This window comes from Cryptomeria japonica, chromosome 8, assembly GCF_030272615.1.
Source record: "Cryptomeria japonica chromosome 8, Sugi_1.0, whole genome shotgun sequence".
In the NCBI taxonomy this organism is placed as follows: domain Eukaryota; kingdom Viridiplantae; phylum Streptophyta; class Pinopsida; order Cupressales; family Cupressaceae; genus Cryptomeria; species Cryptomeria japonica.
In genome coordinates, this window is record NC_081412.1 from 459,966,072 (window position 1) to 459,985,752 (window position 19,681).

Genomic DNA, 19,681 nt, shown 5'->3' on the forward strand with positions numbered 1-19,681 from the left:
CTTCTTTTCATTACTGCCTCTGTATTTTTCTGTTCCTTGGCATTGTCTGTGTATATGGGGAGTTGTAACTTATTTAATCTCATAGTACTATTGGGTTTTGTGAGGACTTATTGAATAAGTATAAATAGCAATGTTATCAGGAGACTGGTCTCCTACCCCCTGAGATGCGTATCAGATGCGTCTCTGGAAACTCCCCGATGCACAGGCCAGTTAGATTGGCTATGGTACCATTATTATAAGCAATTTTAATTTCATTTTATGTTCAATTTTAAATTTAACGTTAAACTTTACCACTGTTCTTGTTTTCAAAGTTCTATGTCATGATATTTTCTAGAAATATTAAATTTTATTTTAAAAAATTGGTGTCTCAAAGTATCCCCATTTCGTATTTTTGAAATTTAGTCATACCAGTACCGGTACCAGTCTCCAGCGTCTCCAAGTACCTCTGTCTCCCGATAACCTTGATAATTAGGTATGAGTGGAATCAAACTCCTAGCAATGAATGAAACCTAACATAGTCATGTAGGATTTAGTGGTCTTCCACCGCTAAGACTATGGTGCATGCTTGCTTCTGCTTGCACTAGAAACTCTGTGTTAATTTATATAGAATTTTCATTATCTGGGAAGCTTCTGAATTCTTGAACTCTTGAACTCCATCTTCATGGACTAGACAAAATTGTTGCCATGGCTCGATTTGAATAATTTTCTACTTTTCCTAGATAGGTTTGTACCAGTTCATTGCTAATTTTAACCATGGTTTCATATTCCCATTGTAATGCACAACAATTTCATTGTCTATCAGCTACATATCAATGTTTGAATAATAGCCTAATCTTAGTAGATGCCACCGTGGATTAAGTGGTTCAGTTAGACCGTAGAATGTAATCAAGCCTGAAGGAAAAGTGCCTAACCTCCAGAGAATTCAATCAACTTTCTGTTGCTTCCAATATTGATATTAGATTGTAACATTAACTTTCTTGCATATCCCAAAGGCCCACCTAGAAACATCTGCATTGAAGTGAGAATGAATTTTGGTGCCAGAGAAATTGAGATATTTATGGCACCAGTGAAATGTCTCAAGGCAGGTTTCAACTACACCAGTCCCACTTCCATGCAAGTCTATGGAGAAAAGTCTTGTGGAGTCTTTTTGACTCATAACATCATCATCTAGGAAGACCGCTTTTCCAAGAGTAGGGTATGCTTCACGAATGTAGAAACTTAAATGGTTCAACATTGAAAGGTACTTTGGTTCTAAAACTTAACAACACTCTTCATATCCCGAGAACCTTAAAATTAATAACTATTACTTTCCACATCTCATAGTTGCTTCAGCACAGGAGAGCTAATGATGTATTGAGCCAAGTAAATTCGTCTACATTCTTCACATCTGTTATTATATGATGCATTGAAATTTGAGACAAGTAAATTCATCTACATACTGCACTTATGTTGTTTTTCCCTTTTAGTTGTTCATAGCAAACCAAGCCTACATGGCACCATGATTGACTTCATAGGTGACCACATGGAAGACAAGCTGCTCAAGATATTCAGTATTCTCAACTTTTGAGTTCACCACCGTAGAGATTGCAGGCACATTATCTGATAGCACATAGAAATGATATAATCTTTTATCCATGAGTTTAGGATTGTGATTCCACCCATCCATGTACATATAGAGTTTATGTTTTTTGGACCATTCCTTAGTCAATCTTGTGCTCAAACAGTATAGACCCGTAGACATTGCCTTTACAGCTAATTGTCCAAATGTTGTACTCTATATAATGGCTACTTTTATGTGTTCTACCAAAGATTTGGTGCCTCTGGTAGCTTCTTTACCTAGAAATCTCAAGTTGGGAGTGTGAGAAATGGGGAAAATGTTTAAAAATTCTCATGCTCAAATTAGTGGACAACAACTAGCTTTGATGGGGTTGCATTCCCTAGCCGAATGCAAAGGACTCTAGAATCTTTAGTTAAGACTAGTCCATTGGGCTAGAGTCATCTCCATCTTTAATATGTTTTAAGTTTGGTTCACTAAATGTAACAAAAGAACAATTTGCATTACCTGCTTTATCACTACCCTTTAAATCTTGATTTCACTGCAGGACTAAAATGCATCCTGTCTAGATAATCTTTAGCTAGATCCTTCTCTTCTATCCTAGACCAGAAAGCTTTAAAAAAATCCCACTAGATATAATTGATTTGTATTTTTTTCCAATTTCTTATGTTGTTCTTTCTGGGCACTTTAAGTTTGTCTTGCTTTTATAATCCTGCAAAGATGCTACTACAGAGATAAATATCTTCATAAATGTGTGTATCTTCAAATTTTTCATGCAGCTTCGAAATCCCTCCATCATTATCTTGCATGTTAGAACTTGAAAATATCCAATGGCTGCACTAGAATTTGGCATGAACACCGAGACAACATAAATCCAAATATGGGTTTAGTAATACTACTGATAACATTTCTGGTTTGTCAAAAGAGATACCACCAATTCTTCTGTTGAGTAGGGAAGCCTTTTACCATTTTTTCAATCAAGTTCTACTTTGCTTCATACAATCCCCAGGCTTGCAAAATTCTTGGATAAGAACATTTAAGTAAACATATCAAGAGATATCCCAATATGCAACATCTTGTTACAAGCTTCCAGGCATTACCCATACGACCTCTCTTGTAGTAAAAAAAAAATAACAGGATTGCATGTGAAGTAATTAAACTAAAATACTTTTGTTTACTTTTTGGTTCAAGAGGTCATTTTCTTCTTCTCATTTCCCTTCCTCATTCAGCTTATAATTTTATAAACAAATATGCACTTAACAATCCTGTTTAGTAGCTTGCGAGCATGACTTGCATATATGCCTCCAATAAATACTCATTGATAACATAATGAGAGTACATATATAGATTTCCCCAAGGCCCAAGGCAATCTATGAAAGGTACTCTACAATGGTGTGTTCTCCCTCATCCCTTGGAATCTGAGTATATGGTGTTGATGCCAACGGACTTGGAAACGCGAATACTGCCACAGCTTGTGGCCTCTTGTGTCTAGTATACAATGTTCTCCTTACTCATTATTAGTGGTAAACCTTTATAGGTCGTGAGAATGTTAGCAAGGGCAATGGAATTCAGCTCACACTTGTCACTTGCATTTATTCAAAACCTTGAAGGTTTTCTCAATAAACATATTTCATTTAAATCTAGCAAGGACTATGGTACACCTTAACTAGACATTTTAGAATAAATTATATAGAGATGTAAAACCATAAATCTGGATGCTTTCCTACTGAATTTCGGAACAAACCTGTGTCAAAGGAAAATGGACTGTTTTTCCTGTACAGAGACTATAAAGGCCATCTAAGATTTAAATTGAATTTTCAACTAGTGACATACAATCAATACCCTTTACTATCATGTTTATATTCAGTTTCATACTCATACTGCAGCTTGTATGGTTGGAAGTGTTCATTATCCAATCCATGAGGCCCTTCAATGTCAAATTCATCACCTTTCAACTCATCTTCCATGTTTATATTCAGTTTCATACTCATACTGCAGCTTGTATGGTTGGAAGTGTTCATTATCCAATCCATGAGGCCCTTCAATGTCAAATTCATCACCTTTCAACTCATCTTCCATGTTTGGGTCAATTCTCACTTCTTGGAAATCGATTGCATTTCCTTCACTCACTATCACCTTGAAAGGCTTGTCTTTTTGAATTTTTGGAAGTCAGTAGAATCCTCATCCACCCACAACATAGAACAGGTTCTCTTCATATTTCCAGCTGCTAATTGATTTTGTATATCTTTTCCTTGGTTTGTTGCCTATTCCTCAAGATACTCCTCATTCATTTTTCTCCAGATTATACTTTTGAAATGAACTTTTTCCTCACTATATAGGCATCAATCAACCTCCTCATCAACAATTTCAGGTAGAGATTAATTATCGTTCAGATCAGCAAATGGTATCTTTAGGATTGTCTTGCATATGAGTTTTCTTTTCTCTAAAAATTACAGCTTGTGAATGGCTGACTGGGTTCAAGCATGTCGAACCAAGCACATTCAAAGCCCACCCACTAAGTTTTTTTGTCATGGAAAAGCGTTGATTCTTTAGAAAATTTACACCGATCTTTGTGTTTTTGAAAAGTTGACTTGCTCCAGTCTGAAGTGAGGAATCAATCTTTGATTGTTACTACATTCTCTTCTTATAAGACGAAGGTGATATCTAGTATCTTCATCACTTATATAATGTACTCTAGAGAAGATGTAATAATCACAGATGTGCACTCCCCATTCGTTATATTAAGGTACATTTGATACCCACCTTAAATTTTTCATTGGCATAAATATGATCTGCAAAAATAATGTCAACTTGTTATCATGTAAACAACAATTCAAATTGGGCTTGCATGGTTTTTTCTTCCATGGAGTGGTAATTATCTCTATCGTACCATGGCCCGTGTAACGAAGTTTCTGATTTGTTAACTTCTGGAGGCTCTTCCTTAAGCCACTGATACAGGGGAGTATATTTTCAATTTCAGGAGCAAAATCAATATCATATTTCCTATTGTCTATATCCAAGATTAGTAAGCTGCACTTTTTTCTTTTTTTATACAAATTTATCCCCAACTTCCTCCATCTCCTCTTGTCGAGCAATGGATAGTTAATCTGCATATGAAAGATCTCCTACATACAAAACTGTCTATTTTTTTGACTTTGAATAATGTTGAAAGGTCCTGACCAAGACCTACAATGATAACAAATAAATTGTGGAAATAATCATACTCCTAGATTCGAAACATAAATTGTTGCATATTCTTCACAAACATTAGCGTCCAGTTATCATTATATGGAGATTTTTGTCCACCTTTGGTACTACAGGCCTTTGTGCCCTGTTTTGCTGTGTTTGACTAAGTGTTGTTTCAGTTCTGGTAGCGTAATTGTTTTTAATTGGTTTCTTTTAAACATTTCGCAAAACAACCTTTAATGTGTAGCTCTTGTTGTGGCTGTAGTTTCCGTTTTGTAAACTTTGTAAATCAAAATCTTTTTCAACTTAATAAATCCAATAAAATAGCATACACTACAAAAACATAATTGTAAGGATCAATGCCTAGTTTTTCTTGTGCAACCTCCAAATTCTCACTCGCTATACCATGCTTTGTTTCCTTTAGATGCTTGTCCAGTCATTCACTAAATGAAATTTGAAACATTTGCCAAAGTCTTGGGAATTTCACTTTTCTATTTACTCAAGAAGCCTCTTCAACTAATTTCTGCAAATAAATTCCCATTTAGATTGATTGTAAGTTGTTCTTCTTCAACTAATTTCTGCAAATAAATTCCCATTTAGATTGATTGTAAGTTGTTCTTCTCACTTGTAATGCCACACTTAAAATCTAATCTGACAATATCTTTCATATTGTGGACATGCAATTGAAAGACGAATAGAGCTCAGCTGTATACCAACAAGAAAATTATTTCCTTTGGAATTCCAGTCCAGCAACATGAAGATAGCATAGCATTGTTTAAATGAAAGATTATTTTCAATGTGTACAAATTTATCTAGATTATATAAGTAAAAACTTAATCTTTTTAAGTTTTCCATCTCTGAAATCTATATTTATCTATTTAAAAAATGAATATGAGCTTGGAGTAGTGAGAAACGTTAGAGGTTTATTTGGGTTATGAAAATTGGTACAATATGTAAGATTCTACTTGAGTTGTACAAAGTTAATTTTAGACTTGAGAAGATTTCCATCTCTTAACTTATATTAACTTACATTTTTTCATTTTTAAAAAATTTATCAAATATATAATTGTTGGAGTTTATTTAAATAACAATAAGTTTTATGTTCATTAAATGCACGTGATAAAAATGAATAAAAACAATTTATTTATTTCCAATGAAAATTATTACTTAAACATTAAAATACCCATCAAATTTCACATCATTTTTATTTCATAATTAGTTCATATTTTTAATATTATTTCAATTTTTTTAAAAGTTAATTAATTAATATATTGTCAACTTTATTATTATTATTATTATTTTTCTAATTGTCAAATGAAAGTAAAATTTCGAACTACACCATAAACTACTCATATTTGGAAATAGTTCCATTCCTTCTAATATAATAAGATATGTTAAAAAAATGAATAATTAGGAAAATAGATGACACGATTCGAATAATTAATTAATTTTTTATTTTTAATCCTTTTAAGTGGATATAAAGTGAGTTTTGAGGAAAATTTGTATTTGGTGTGTTTAGATTATTGGTAGCATTTATGATGTAAATATTGAATGTGTTGGTATAGCATTAATGATCTTGTGAATATTTTGTGTTGGTAGTAATTAATGAATTTTGTAATATTTATTGATAGTATTTTACATGAATATTGGATTTGAAGTAAGTTTTGAAGAAATATTTATGGTGTGTTTAGAGTATTGGTATTATTTATGGCCTTGTTATTATGTATTGGTAGTATTTTATGTGAGTATTGGATTTGAAGTGAAATTTGAGAAAATACTTATGGTGTGATTATATAGAGCATTGGTAGAATTTAATATCTTAGTTCTAGTTTATGTGTTGGTAGCATTTTATGTGAATATTTGAAGAAAGATTGTATAGTGTGCTTAGACCATTGGTAGAATTTAATGTGTTAGTTGTATTTTATGTGTTGGTATTTTGTGTGAATATTGGATTTGAAGTGGGTAAGAGGCTTGAAGTGGGTAAGAGGCTTCTATATACATTATTTAGTATGATTATGTTATAAATGCAAACTTTATTGATCCATATGTGTGATTCAAAATTGTATGGTGTGCTTAGAGTGCTTGTACACATCAATATTGGTGGCATTTATGTTACTAAGTTGTATACTTGTGATTGATTCACACTAGTTCATATTATGGTTGAATATCATTTTGTACACATTACTCTCCATGGTGCATGCATAGAGACATTTTTTTATTAAAGTTGTATAGTGTGCGAATGTGAATTAAGCGTTGACATGTATGCAATTGATTTGTATACACATCATTGTATGCAATTTATGTTAAATTACTTTACATCTATGAATTTGATTTATATGGTGCACCTTGTGTGCTTATGTGCATTAGGATTGAATGGTATTTGTATCATTGATTGACTTTTATGCCTTGTACATGAGGATACTTCTTCTTAATTTATATATGTGCATAAGGCCTTGTGTTGGTGTTGCATTGAGTGTGAATCAATCTTGTATGATGTATGTAGATTGCTTTTGTGCACTAGTATTTGTGTGCAATAGGATTAAACGTTTGTCATGCCATTAAGTTATATGTGATTGATTTGTATGCCATGTACATGACAATAATTCATATTAAGGTTGGATCGTTTTTTCAACATATGTGATTGATTTGTATGCCATGTACATGGAGATAATTTGTATTAAATTTTTATTGCTTGCCTAACATGTATGTGCATAAGGCTTTGCGTTGGTGTTGTATTAATTATGAATCAAAATTGTATGGTGTGCTTAGATTGTTTTTATGCATTAGTATTGGTGGCATTTGTGTCATTAAGTTGATTTGTATGGTGAGCTAATATGAATTATGATTTGACATGTATGCAGTTGATTTGTGTGATAACCCACTTAACTTAATCCAAAAATCCCAACTGATTTTTATTTTTTTGATATATAAATATGGATTTCTTATTCTTACTTATTTTTAATTGTGTTTTATTCAATCACATACTCAGGAACATCTATCCAAATGGGATGGGCATCCATCCAACTGGAATGGGCATCTAACGATATGGTTTAGGCATCTATCCATGTGGGACTAGGCATCTAACCATACGAGTTAGGCATCTATCCATACGGGTTAGGAATTTGTTCATACGGGACAAGAGGTTCCATCTATCCAATCTGGGATAGGCATCTATTCATAAGAATAGGATATTCTTTGGCCAGAGACTTTAGGCTCATCAGGACCATCCATGTCTTGAGCCACTCTCTAAAGACTACACTCCCCTACTAGCAGTGCACCAAGGTCGTTGTCCTTAGGAGTAAAAAAATAATTACATAAACAAGCTTGAGTTCCACCTCAAAATTCGACCTTAAGTTTCGAGAAGTCAAGCGAATCCATACGAGATTCCTTCTGAGTATGCATTGAATTAATTTTAACATCTCAATTAGTATTTGCACCATTTGATTAAAAGATCAAGGAGCTTCGAGAACCAACTACTCACCCATAACCAAATCCTAATCCCCATCCCCGAACGCCTGAGTACAAGGGACAACTCCATCCCTAAATTGCCCACATACTTGTTTTGGCACAAGATCAAGGCGTAAAGTATTTAGTTCTGGTTTCTAACTATGGTTTAATGTAAAGTGCCTGGTGAGTATGCAACCCTTTCTAGGGTCAATGTCCCTGACAGTTTCTCTGCTGTTGCTACCCACGATGGTAGCTTTATAGCAAAAAGGCTCAAGGTGGCCCTTTGCTTGTGGCCTAAAACATCTAAGTCCTATTTCATATCATATGTGTCACCCTTGACCCATTATCATCCGCCAAAAAATTCATCAAGATAAATAAATTCTAAAACATCATACACAACCCAACCCTAATGGGGTTTTTCTAAGGTTTAACTAAGTGGATGTAAAATTCATTTTAAACTTTATCTTTTTAGATTATCGATCCAAGAGGGATTACCTACCCCTTGGATTTTACTTCCAAATGACCCTTATTTCTCCTTGTCGGTTTACAGGGATGATGCCACAAACGTCGTTGTTGCAACTTTATTAGGTGTTAAGTGCAGTAGTTCAACACGATGACATTACTCGTAAGCGTGACTTAGAGGCACCATAGATATCGAACACTGCTAAGGTTTTTGGTTTCAAATCCTTGTTTAGTTGTCTAACTAGGAATTTAACTTTGAATTCATGAATCTTAAGCCAAGCAATATACTGATACAACTATGAAAAAGAAATTGTTATATACATGAAATTATTGCTTGAAATTTAAAACTAAGGTATAAATTGTATGAAATTGAAAGGAACATATCAACTATTTTTGGAATAGTATTATCTTGAAAGAAAACTAAGATAATAATTAAAACTCTAAAATTTGAACTAAATACATGAATCAACTATTTTTGGAATAGTGTTATCTTGAAAGAAAACTAAGATAATAATTAAAACTCTAAAATTTGAACTAAATACATGAATCAACTATTTTTGGAATAGTATTATCTTGAAAGAAAACTAAGATAATAACTGAAACTCTAAAATTTGAACTAAATACATGAAAATACTAATTTCTTGAAAGATTACTTGTAAGAAATAGCTTATAAAAATGATTTGAATTACTTGTAAGGTACTATTTGCTTTGAAATAAAAACTATTTACTTGAAAGATACTAATGGCTTGAAGAACATTAAATTATCAAACAACAATACTTTAGAAATGAATTCAATACTTACTTGTTTGAAAGGGAAAAGAACTATTTAACAATAAGCTTGATAACCACAATATTTCTAATTACTAATTATTTGAAGATAAGATTAGAAGAGAGTCTAATTACTTGTTAATTAACCAATATAAATAAGGCTCCCTAATAATTCTAATCAATCTACCTCTAGTTGCTCTTTAAGTAATGCCAAATCCTTTGCAAGATTATAAGGAGATAAACTAACTATTCCTTCCACTTGAAGTAACATTAACTTTACTTTTTAGATATTTCCCTGTAAATGATAACCATATCAATTTTCAAATTCTTAGAATTGAGCATTTTTCTCCCAAATTTACTTGAATTGAATTTATTATTAATCCCTTTTACAAAATAAAATCAGCCTTTTACAATTTTCTATTTTATGTTACACTAGATGCTACACTACAACCCCCCTACTTCAGGGTACTTACATGTTAATTAAATCAAATATCATTCTCCAAACAATATGCAATTTGTATTAATCATTTAAATAATATAATTACACATTGAGACGTGATTACTCAAATATAAAGAACAATCCTATAAAATATCTTGCATAAACATTTAATAATCCACATACTAACATAAAACTTATTAGATAATCCATTCTATGTTAATTTATTTACTTAGGTACGATTTTAACCATGAAAATTATTATTAACACTCTAAAAATATTATTGCTCTATATCTATGTTAATATTCTCTTAATTTCATGAAATAAATATTAGTATCTACATTATAATAAAGAAAAAAGAAAATTAAACCTCATATCAAGTCCTCTAATATTTTTATTTAACTTATATTTTTATTTTTTTAATAGTAGCACTAATATTACTTTGATCAAAATAATAAAACAACCTTTTCTACACAATAGAAACAAGTGCCACATAATGGTGAGTACTTGCCTTAATAATTTTTAGTTTAATAATAATATTTGTTATAACCATTAGAAATATTTATTTATTGTAACTAGTATGTTTTATTTTATTGTTTGAAATTTAGTGAAATATTGGTAAGGCAAAAGTTTTAATTTGGGTTTTAACAAAATTTGTATTTGTTTAATGTAACTAATACTCATTTGAGGTGATGCATTATTAATTTGTATACAAAATAGTGAACATAAGAATTATGTAATTAAAATATATAAATGTAAACATATCAATTAAATTTCAATTAGATGCATTTATTAACAATATTTATTAATTATAACTAGAATTTGAAATTGTAAATTAGTTAAAACTAGGAAAAAGGATGAAGATCATATGATATAACATTAATAGTAAGAACTAGAATTACCAAATTAAAAAGAAAAACATATGGAAAAACAGTATTATTTCACATAAACCTCCTCAATGCTGGAGCCTTAAAGTGTCAAGCTCTCAATTTGAACTCCTATTTTTAAAATCTCAATGCTTGAAGCGGATAGTATTGTATTGTTCCTTTATCTGGTTTGGAGAAACCCTAAACAACTGGGTGGTAATAAGAAAGGTTGACATTGGAAGAAACCCTAAACAACTGGGCGGTAATAAGAAAGGTTGACATTGGAAGAAACCCTAAACAATGTTCAGATTCTTGCAAGCTTCAAAGAAGGTATAACAAAAAATGAAAATGCTAATGTAATGCTTACATTTTGTATTCCCTGTAGAGGTACAAAAATAGAACTGCTCTGGAAAATAACAGAGGTAACCCCAAAACCTGTGTATAACAAAGAAAACTTGTGATAAAAAACAAACATAAAAATCAATAGCTGATATCCTAACCGAGTCATGTTTCCAAAAATCCGATCATTTACAAGAAAAATAATTTAAAGTTAAAAAACATGCATCTATATTATAGAAAAAAGTTGAAAAATATAAAACAAAAGAAAATATTTTGTTTTCATTGGTCTAATTTTTTTTTTTTTTAATAACCATTTAAACATGATGGCAACTACTAATAATCCAACTAATACACTCAATTTTCTTATATGATTATTTTTTATTATTTCCCTAATTTACACAATCTATATAACTATTATATTTAAAATAAATAATTAAATTCATTTATTCTCCAAAATAATTTCCAAACAATACACATATTTCTTTATTTTGAATCATAATACCACTAATTTTCTCAAGTGAAATTTTACCGATTTCTTTTATTGCAGCAATATAAAATCCTTTTTATGTTATATAGAAATTCAATATTATATGGAAACTTATTTCACCTTGTACAGATGCATCTTATGCTGTAACTATTTCTTCTCGTTATTTAATTAATAGTCAATTTGTATATTTTTTTTTTCATCTAGCATAGATAATTTCAAATTTACATTATAAACCGTTTAAATATTTATTAAATCTCAATTTGAATAGCTGTACATTTTTATTGTATATTTGGGTTGTTTCTTTCTTTCTTATTCTATGACTTTTTGGAACTGCATAATTATTATCTTATATAATACTGAAATTTCCTTCCTTTGCAACTATGCATCTACCTTCCATATCACAGAAATAGCTTAACAAAATAAATCTCCACTAAAATAAACCTATCCTGCCACACGTTAATCCTCCATTATGGAGTCATATTCTGTATAAACTAGATACCAAAATCCTACTGATCACCGTCATTGCCTGTTCTTCTGTTTTTTTGTTTTTGTTCTAATTTGTTTGCTGCATATATTATTTCTATCTCATTTTATTATTATTTCTTATTTCTGTACAAAAAAACCTTTAGACCCTAAAATATATTTTCACTTTAATTAAAACAATTTTTAATTATTAATAACTTCAAAATATGAATAATTTTTTTTATAACAAATTTTTATTATTTTTAACTAATAAAATAAATTTTAATCGTCAAATATGAAGATATATCCTGGAAAACCTTATAACCAGTTGGGAAGCTATGAACTGGGCGAAGTCTTCCAATCAGGATGCTGTGATACTTCTCCTAGATTTCGAGAAAGCGTATGATAGAATAGAATGGAGCTTTATTGACATTATGCTTATGGCTTTTGGTTTCCCTGTCCTGTTCTGCAATTTTATCAAGATTCTACTAAAAGATGCTATGGCTCAAATTGATATAAATGGGTCTCTCTTTGATCCCTTGTCCTTGACCAGATCTATAAGATAGGGCTGTCCACTTGCCCCTGCTCTCTTTGTGATTGCCTCTGAAGCTTTATCTTTCATCATCACTGACAATACTCTCTCCCCGGCTGTCAAAGGTATCACATTGCCCAATAATGAAGAGCTGAACATATGTCAATTCGCCGATGATACCAGTTTATTTGTTAAATTGGAAGATTTAAACTTTTGTCACCTTAAAAAAAAACTTGATCTCTTTTGCTCAATCTCCGGAGCTAAACTGTCTCAGGCCAAGTGTATCTATCTTGGCTGGGTCGAACATCCTCCGGATTGGTTTATGCAATATGGTTTTCTGTGGGGAGGCCCCAACAATATAGTCTGTTACCTGGGTATCCCCTTTGCTGTTGAACCTTCGCTTAAGGACATGTGGCTCTGGATCAAGTCAAAAATCACAAAAAAACTCAATAGCTGGTACAACAAAACTCTGTCGCTCGCTGGTAGACTCCAAGTTTGTCAAAAAATTCTATCATCTTATAACATTTACTATGCCTCGGCATGGATGTTTAACAATTACCAAATTGTGGAAATTCAGAAGGCCATTAGGAACTTCCTATGGTCTGATGGTAAAGGCAACAAAAAACTTCACGCGGTAAAATGGGATTGGTGCAGAACTGATAAAAATTTTGGGGGATTAGGTCTGAAGGACCTCAAACTCCAAGGCATCGCTCTGGCCACCAAATGGGTCTCTCACTGTGTTGATGGTGAAGAACCATGGAAGGTGCTTATCCGAAACAATATTTTAAGAGGCTACCCCAAGAAGGCTAAATCTTGGAAAAATCTCCCATTTGCTGATATTTTATTCGGTAAATTTACCTCTATTGTACATGGATCTGCTGTTTTTAAAACCATATGGAAAGCTTGGGAGGATTCGAGACATTATATTACGGATAACCTCTTCTACACAGGTAACCTTCTTCATGGTGAGAGGTCCATCTGGTGGAATCTGTTTCTCCAGGGGAAGCCGCTTGCCCTGACTCAAGGATGCTCGGCTAAAATTTGGAATAGATTAGGTATTTCCACCTTCATCGATTTATTTGAGAATGACTGTCTGATTAAGTGGGATGAATTAAGAATCAAGTACAATCTTCCTGCTGCTCATAAAAAAACATATAACATGATTACTAGAGCTTGCACCAATATACCTTCAATATGTCTCATAGACTCGCATAGATTTATAAACAGTAAATGGCCGGATGGAACTGTGCTGTGGAAAACAAAAGCTAAAAATGTGTACAATACCATGAATAACAATCAGGAGATTATTAAGCATGTCAATACTTGCTGGTATACCTCACTGGATACGAAGCAATGGAATAAATTTTTTTATCGAAACTGGAAATCCTACATCGATCCCAAGATCAAATGTTTTAAATGGCTTATTTTGATCAATAGGCTTCCTATCAGCAGTTACTTGGTCCCTAATGATCTCTGTAAGCTTTGTAACAGACAGGAATCTTACAGGCATATTTTCTTTGAATGTAAATTTGCTCAGAAGGTGTGGGCTCTGTGTGGAGTAACTTTTCCCAAGTACATTGATATTTTAGAAATATTGACTGGATATATTCATGGTCTCAAAAATGATTCTAATATTTTATGGTTTATTATCTCGTCTAACATCTTGTGGCAATTATGGAAGTGCAGGAATGAAGAAAGGTTTCAAGGCGTGCATAGATCTCTTACTGAGTTATTCTTAAAACTCACCCTTTTGAAAATTTCTTCGCAGGTCTGTATCACTATGATGATCGAGAAGGAGAAATTGAGCAGATTCCTCAAGATGGGTCACTCCGCTATGTTCGTTTTTGAAATGAAAGACGGTTACAACTATCGTAACCACATGAACAATATGGTCCTATTCAACAAAACAGTGAAAAAACTACACAAAGAAATCGTCAAGAATAAGAATGCGACCGATGATCAGATAAAAATGATAGCCCAAATTCAAGCCAACAAAAGCATCGCTTGGATGGACCGCTTGGATGGAACAATATGAAGACCTGTTACATTAAACCTTTGTATATGTTAATTATCATTTTGTAATACTGTCTCTGTATGGTGTATTGATGTAACTTTTGCTTAGCATACTCGGTTTTTGTTTTCTCTCCGTGTGAGGCATGCCTCCGGAGTTGAAAAACTTGAGATTCCTTTTCGTACTGTAATTTCTGTTGATAACTCTATAATCAATTTAAAAAAAAAAAAAAAATGAAAATAAATGATATAAATTATTTCAACTATTTTAATAGTTTAAATGTAAATTAGTTTTAAACAATGTAAATAAATTTTAATTAGAAACCGGACTTTAATTTTAAAGAAAATGATTTTTAACTAATAACCCCAAAATATAATTAAATTTAATTAATTTTAGAAACAAAATTTATTAAACAAAAAATAAATTCATTATTGAACTCCCTTTTGCATTAAAGAAGGATAATAAAAAGAGGGACGGGCCCCACATCTCACGGGTCCCTTTACCCCACCCCTGCAGCCACAACCGCAGCTATTCTGGCAGTACCGCCCATTCTCTTTTTAAAATTTGAATTTAAAAGATTTAAAACTTACTTTTTATTTAATGTATATATAAAAAAATATTCATACACCTCCTTTTTTAAACTTTAAGAATACACATATATATACATACACATATATATATATATATATTTGTATGTATGTATGTATTGTATTTGTATATATACATATACATACATACAAATACAAAGACACACACACACACATATATATGTATACATGTATGTGTGTCTGTGTATGTGTGTGTATATATATATATATGTATGTATGTATGTATGTATGTATGTACATACATACATACATATATAGATAGATACATAGATATACATACATAGATACATATATATAGATAGACACACACACACACATGAAAATAGAAAATAAATTTGAAACAAGTAGAATACATGCATACATATTTTCTCAATCAAACTGTAGAATAGAGAAGCAAATTTCTTTTCGAAGAGGTATGAGAAATGCAATTCCCACTTTGTTAATCCCACCCTCTTTCTAATAAAACAAATCAAAATCCCTTTCCTAAAAACATCATGCATGACAATAAAAATCCTCTTCTTTTCCCATTTTGAAACCAAACTAGAAAGAAAGGAATATGAGAACCTGGATCTGCAAGATGTGTGAAATCCTTGTTCTCAAATCAACTCTCATTTCTCGAGCTAACCTTTTTCATTCTCCTTCCTGTAACCCGGTGAAAGAAATCTTCTCCAAGACCTCTAAAATCCTGCAATACCACTACAAAATTTTCTCCTACCTACAACATAGTATTGAAAACTAACTTCATAAGAATTCAAAGACTATTTTACAAAAAACAATGAGCTCCCCCTTTTTGAAAATCTAGTAGTCAATATATAGAAAAAGAGAACCATTTCCACTACCAAAAGAATTAATTGTTTTTCATACTATTTTCCCAAAATAATTCCATGCAAAATGATTAATTGTCATAGTGGGGGTTACATGCATATTAAATTTGAATTTTGAAATTCTTTCATGCAAGGCATTTTTCTTACAACTTGTCATAGTGGCGGTTACATTTGACCATGCATTTAAAATTTGAATTTGAATTCGTTTCTAGAATCTTCTCTTTTCTCCTATACCATGTGCTCAATTAGAATATTGAGAGAGTAAATAATTTTCCCAAATAATTTATGGCCTCACGTGCAAGTCACCACTTATTAATTCTTCTTTTTAAATTAATTCCATCCTTATTCAATTTTTTTCATCTCTAACTAACATTACTCATAAGATAGCGATTTTGTGGATCAACAATGGTGTCGCTCGTAAACTCCCACCCAGAGGCGTGCATTCTAGGGACGACGCCTGGAGGAAGCCCTTCGGCCTGCGTTGTCCCTGGTCCTGCGCTAGGTGATGTGTCATGCCCTATGATTGATGGTGGTGGTGTTGCTACAGTTTCTGGGGTATTGGATGCAAACGGTGCTATTAGTGGGGCTGCTAAGTGTGGGGCTGCTAAGAGATTGTATGTGGATCAATTGGGTAAGGAGAATTTCATGTCTTCCTGCTCAATACCCTCAGCCTCTTTGCAGGTGCCTGCTCTAGGTGCCTCCACTTCGGTGGGGGGTATTGATGTTTCTGGCAGCTCTAATGGAATGGCCCATGCTAGTGATGATGTGCCTGTTGTGCCTCCATTGACATCTGCTTGTTGCGTTGACTCAACCACATGTGTCTCGGGTGTAGATTGCTCAACTTTTGGGGTCTCTAGGGGATCTTATGCGGATCGTATGGCTTTTTGAAGGGGTAAGGGATCTACTCATGTTGAGACTAAGCCTTTTCTTCTTTGTCAGTCTATTGCTATTAATCTAGAAGATAAGATGGTTGAAGAGATTGATCAAGTTGCCTCTGATCTTTCTTCTACTGCAGTTATATGTCGGTTTAGGGGTTTTTGGCCCAGTCTCCCTTGACTCCATGAATGGATCTCTAAGCATTGGGAACCCATCATTTTAGATTCAGTTCAGATTTTTCCTTTGACAAAGGGTTTTTTTTCGCCAAGTTTGATAACATGATGGATAAAAAGATTATTCTATGTGATCACTTTTTTTGGGAGAATCGTTTCCCTTTGATGATTAAACCCTGGCATGAGGATTTTAATCCCTCATCTGAATCCTTTTGTAAAATGTTGATTTGGGTTAGACTCCCCAACCTCCCACTTCATCTTTGGGTGGACCAACTCCTTGAGGAAATGGGTGAGGCTTTGGGAGTTTTTCTTATGGTAGATGTGGAGTCGTTCGATATCCTTCATTCCACCTATGCTCATGTTTTGGTAGATATTGATGCTTCTAAGGGGCTACCAGCAAAGATCAAACTTTCAACAACCAAGGGTTTCTGGATTCGACCTTTGGATTATGAAGGGATTCCCTTCAGATGTAGAAGATGCTTCCAGACTGGGCATTTCGCGGCCAAATGTGATTTAGAGAAAGTTAAAGTAAATAATCCCTCTTCATGGTGGAAAGGTGCCTCTTCTTAATATTATATGGTACTCAAGAGCTCTTCTTAGACGGTTGGGCAAGATCTTCCTTTCAATGGCTCTAAAGAGCATGCGGTGGATTTCTGTTGGATTTGTCCTATTGGTCCCTAGGACGGGATCTGATACTCCTTCAGTGGATGTTGTTGATGGTGATGCCCCTTCTACTGATGTTTCAAATGGTGTTCCTTCTATGATTCCTTCTGAGCCATCTGGTGGCCCTGATATTTAACAAATTGTTGGTTCTGCCCCTGTACCTGGGGGTGATAGGATTCTGGATGGTACATCTATTGGTGTTGCCCCTATACCTATTTTTGTTTCTAGTTTTGTTTCAGCTTCAAATGCATCTGCTGGAGCTGTCCTTTTTTCTTCCAGGGATGTGCCTAGCCCTGGATCAATTGGTCCTACTGGTTCTTTGATGTTTGTTGGCCCCTCCTTGGGCGCTGGGTTTCGTACGTTGGATTCACTAGAATGGCAAGCTGAGGCTTCTAAGGTTGAAGACGGATGGATTTCAATTAAAAGAAAACATTCTAAAAGGTCTTCGCCCTCTTTTGACATGACCCTTAGATCCCAAAAGAAGGGATCCAAAGGGAAATCCTAGTTTGTTTCTCCTTTTGGTTATTGATATGCCTTTATTATTTGTCAGACAAATTTTCTTTTTGGGAGGGGTCAATCTTTTTCGATGCCCTTTCATGGCTATGTTCTATCTTGTCCTTGCTATGTTTCGTTTAGTGTTTTTTCCTGAATATCTTTAGATGTGGGTTTCAGGTTCCCCTATTTAACCTACTTTGTACAGGGTTTTGGGTCCCTTCAAAACCCATTTTCCCTTATTCAAAAACATTACTCATAAGATTAATAATAATGATGATGATGATGATGATGATGATGATGATGATGATGAAGATGATGATGTTAATAATAACAACAAGTCTAATCAAGGTCAGAAAAGAGGGTTATGACAATTTGTATACTTATTATTTCTTATGAAATGTAATTGGTCTAGTTTGTATTTTTGTTGAATGTATTTCTTTGAGTTTTATGCATAATAATCCATGGTGTGAATGTAAAGCTATTTTTTTATTAAAGTTACATATAGTGAGCTAATATTAATTAGGCTTTGGCATGCATATAATTGATTTGTATACACATGCTTTTGATTGCATCATATATGTGAATGAAATTTGTATGGTGTACATTGTGTGCTTATGTGCATTAAGATTTAATGGAATTTATAACATTGTTTTAATTAGATTGATTTGTATCCCATATACATGATGATCATTCAAATTTAAGTTGTATTGTATGCACAATGTGCATATGTGCTTAATGCTTTTATGTTGGTGTTGCATCGAGTGTGAATCAAAATTATAAGGTGTGCTTAGAATGTTTGTTGCATTAGTTTTGGTATCGACATTTATCATTTTAAGTCATACACATAAGATTGATTCTATGGAATGTAAAGTGGTTGAATATTATGTATGCCATTGAGTTTTAATGAGTATATACAATTGATGCTTTGTATGTCATGTACATTAGAACAAGTCATATAATGACTTTCACATTAGGCACTATTGTGTGCCTAATGCATATATGTGTATAAGGTCTTGTATTGGTGTTGCATTGAGTGTGAATCAAATTTGAATGGTGCGCATAGAGTGCTTATGTGAAATAGGACTGAATTTTTTTTTATGCCATTACTATATGTGATTAATTTGTATGTCATGTACATGACAATAACAATAATTCATAATAAGGTTGTATTTTTTACTCAATATGTGTGATTGATTTGTATGCCATGTGAGGATAATTCATATTAAAAATTTATTTTGTGCCTAAAATGTATGTGTGCACAAGGCTTTGTGTTGGTATTGTATTAATTATGAATCAAAATTGTATGGTGTGCTTAGAGTGTTTTTGTGCATTAGTATTGGTGGCATCTGTCTCATTAAGTGGTATACATGTGATTATGTCTTATGAAATGTAATTGGTCTAGCTTATATTATGGTTGAATGTTATGTATTTCTTTGAGTTTCATGCATAATACTATCTGTATACACATAAAAATGACTATGAGCAATTAAA

The 19,681-nt window shown here is 32.8% G+C and overlaps 1 pseudogene; it reads right to left on the bottom strand.

The window, feature by feature from the left end:
- Positions 1 to 535: 535 nt before the first annotated feature.
- LOC131061697 (hexosyltransferase GAUT11-like) lies at positions 536 to 14,050 on the bottom strand (annotated as a pseudogene).
- Between the last annotated feature and the right edge of the window lie 5,631 nt (positions 14,051 to 19,681).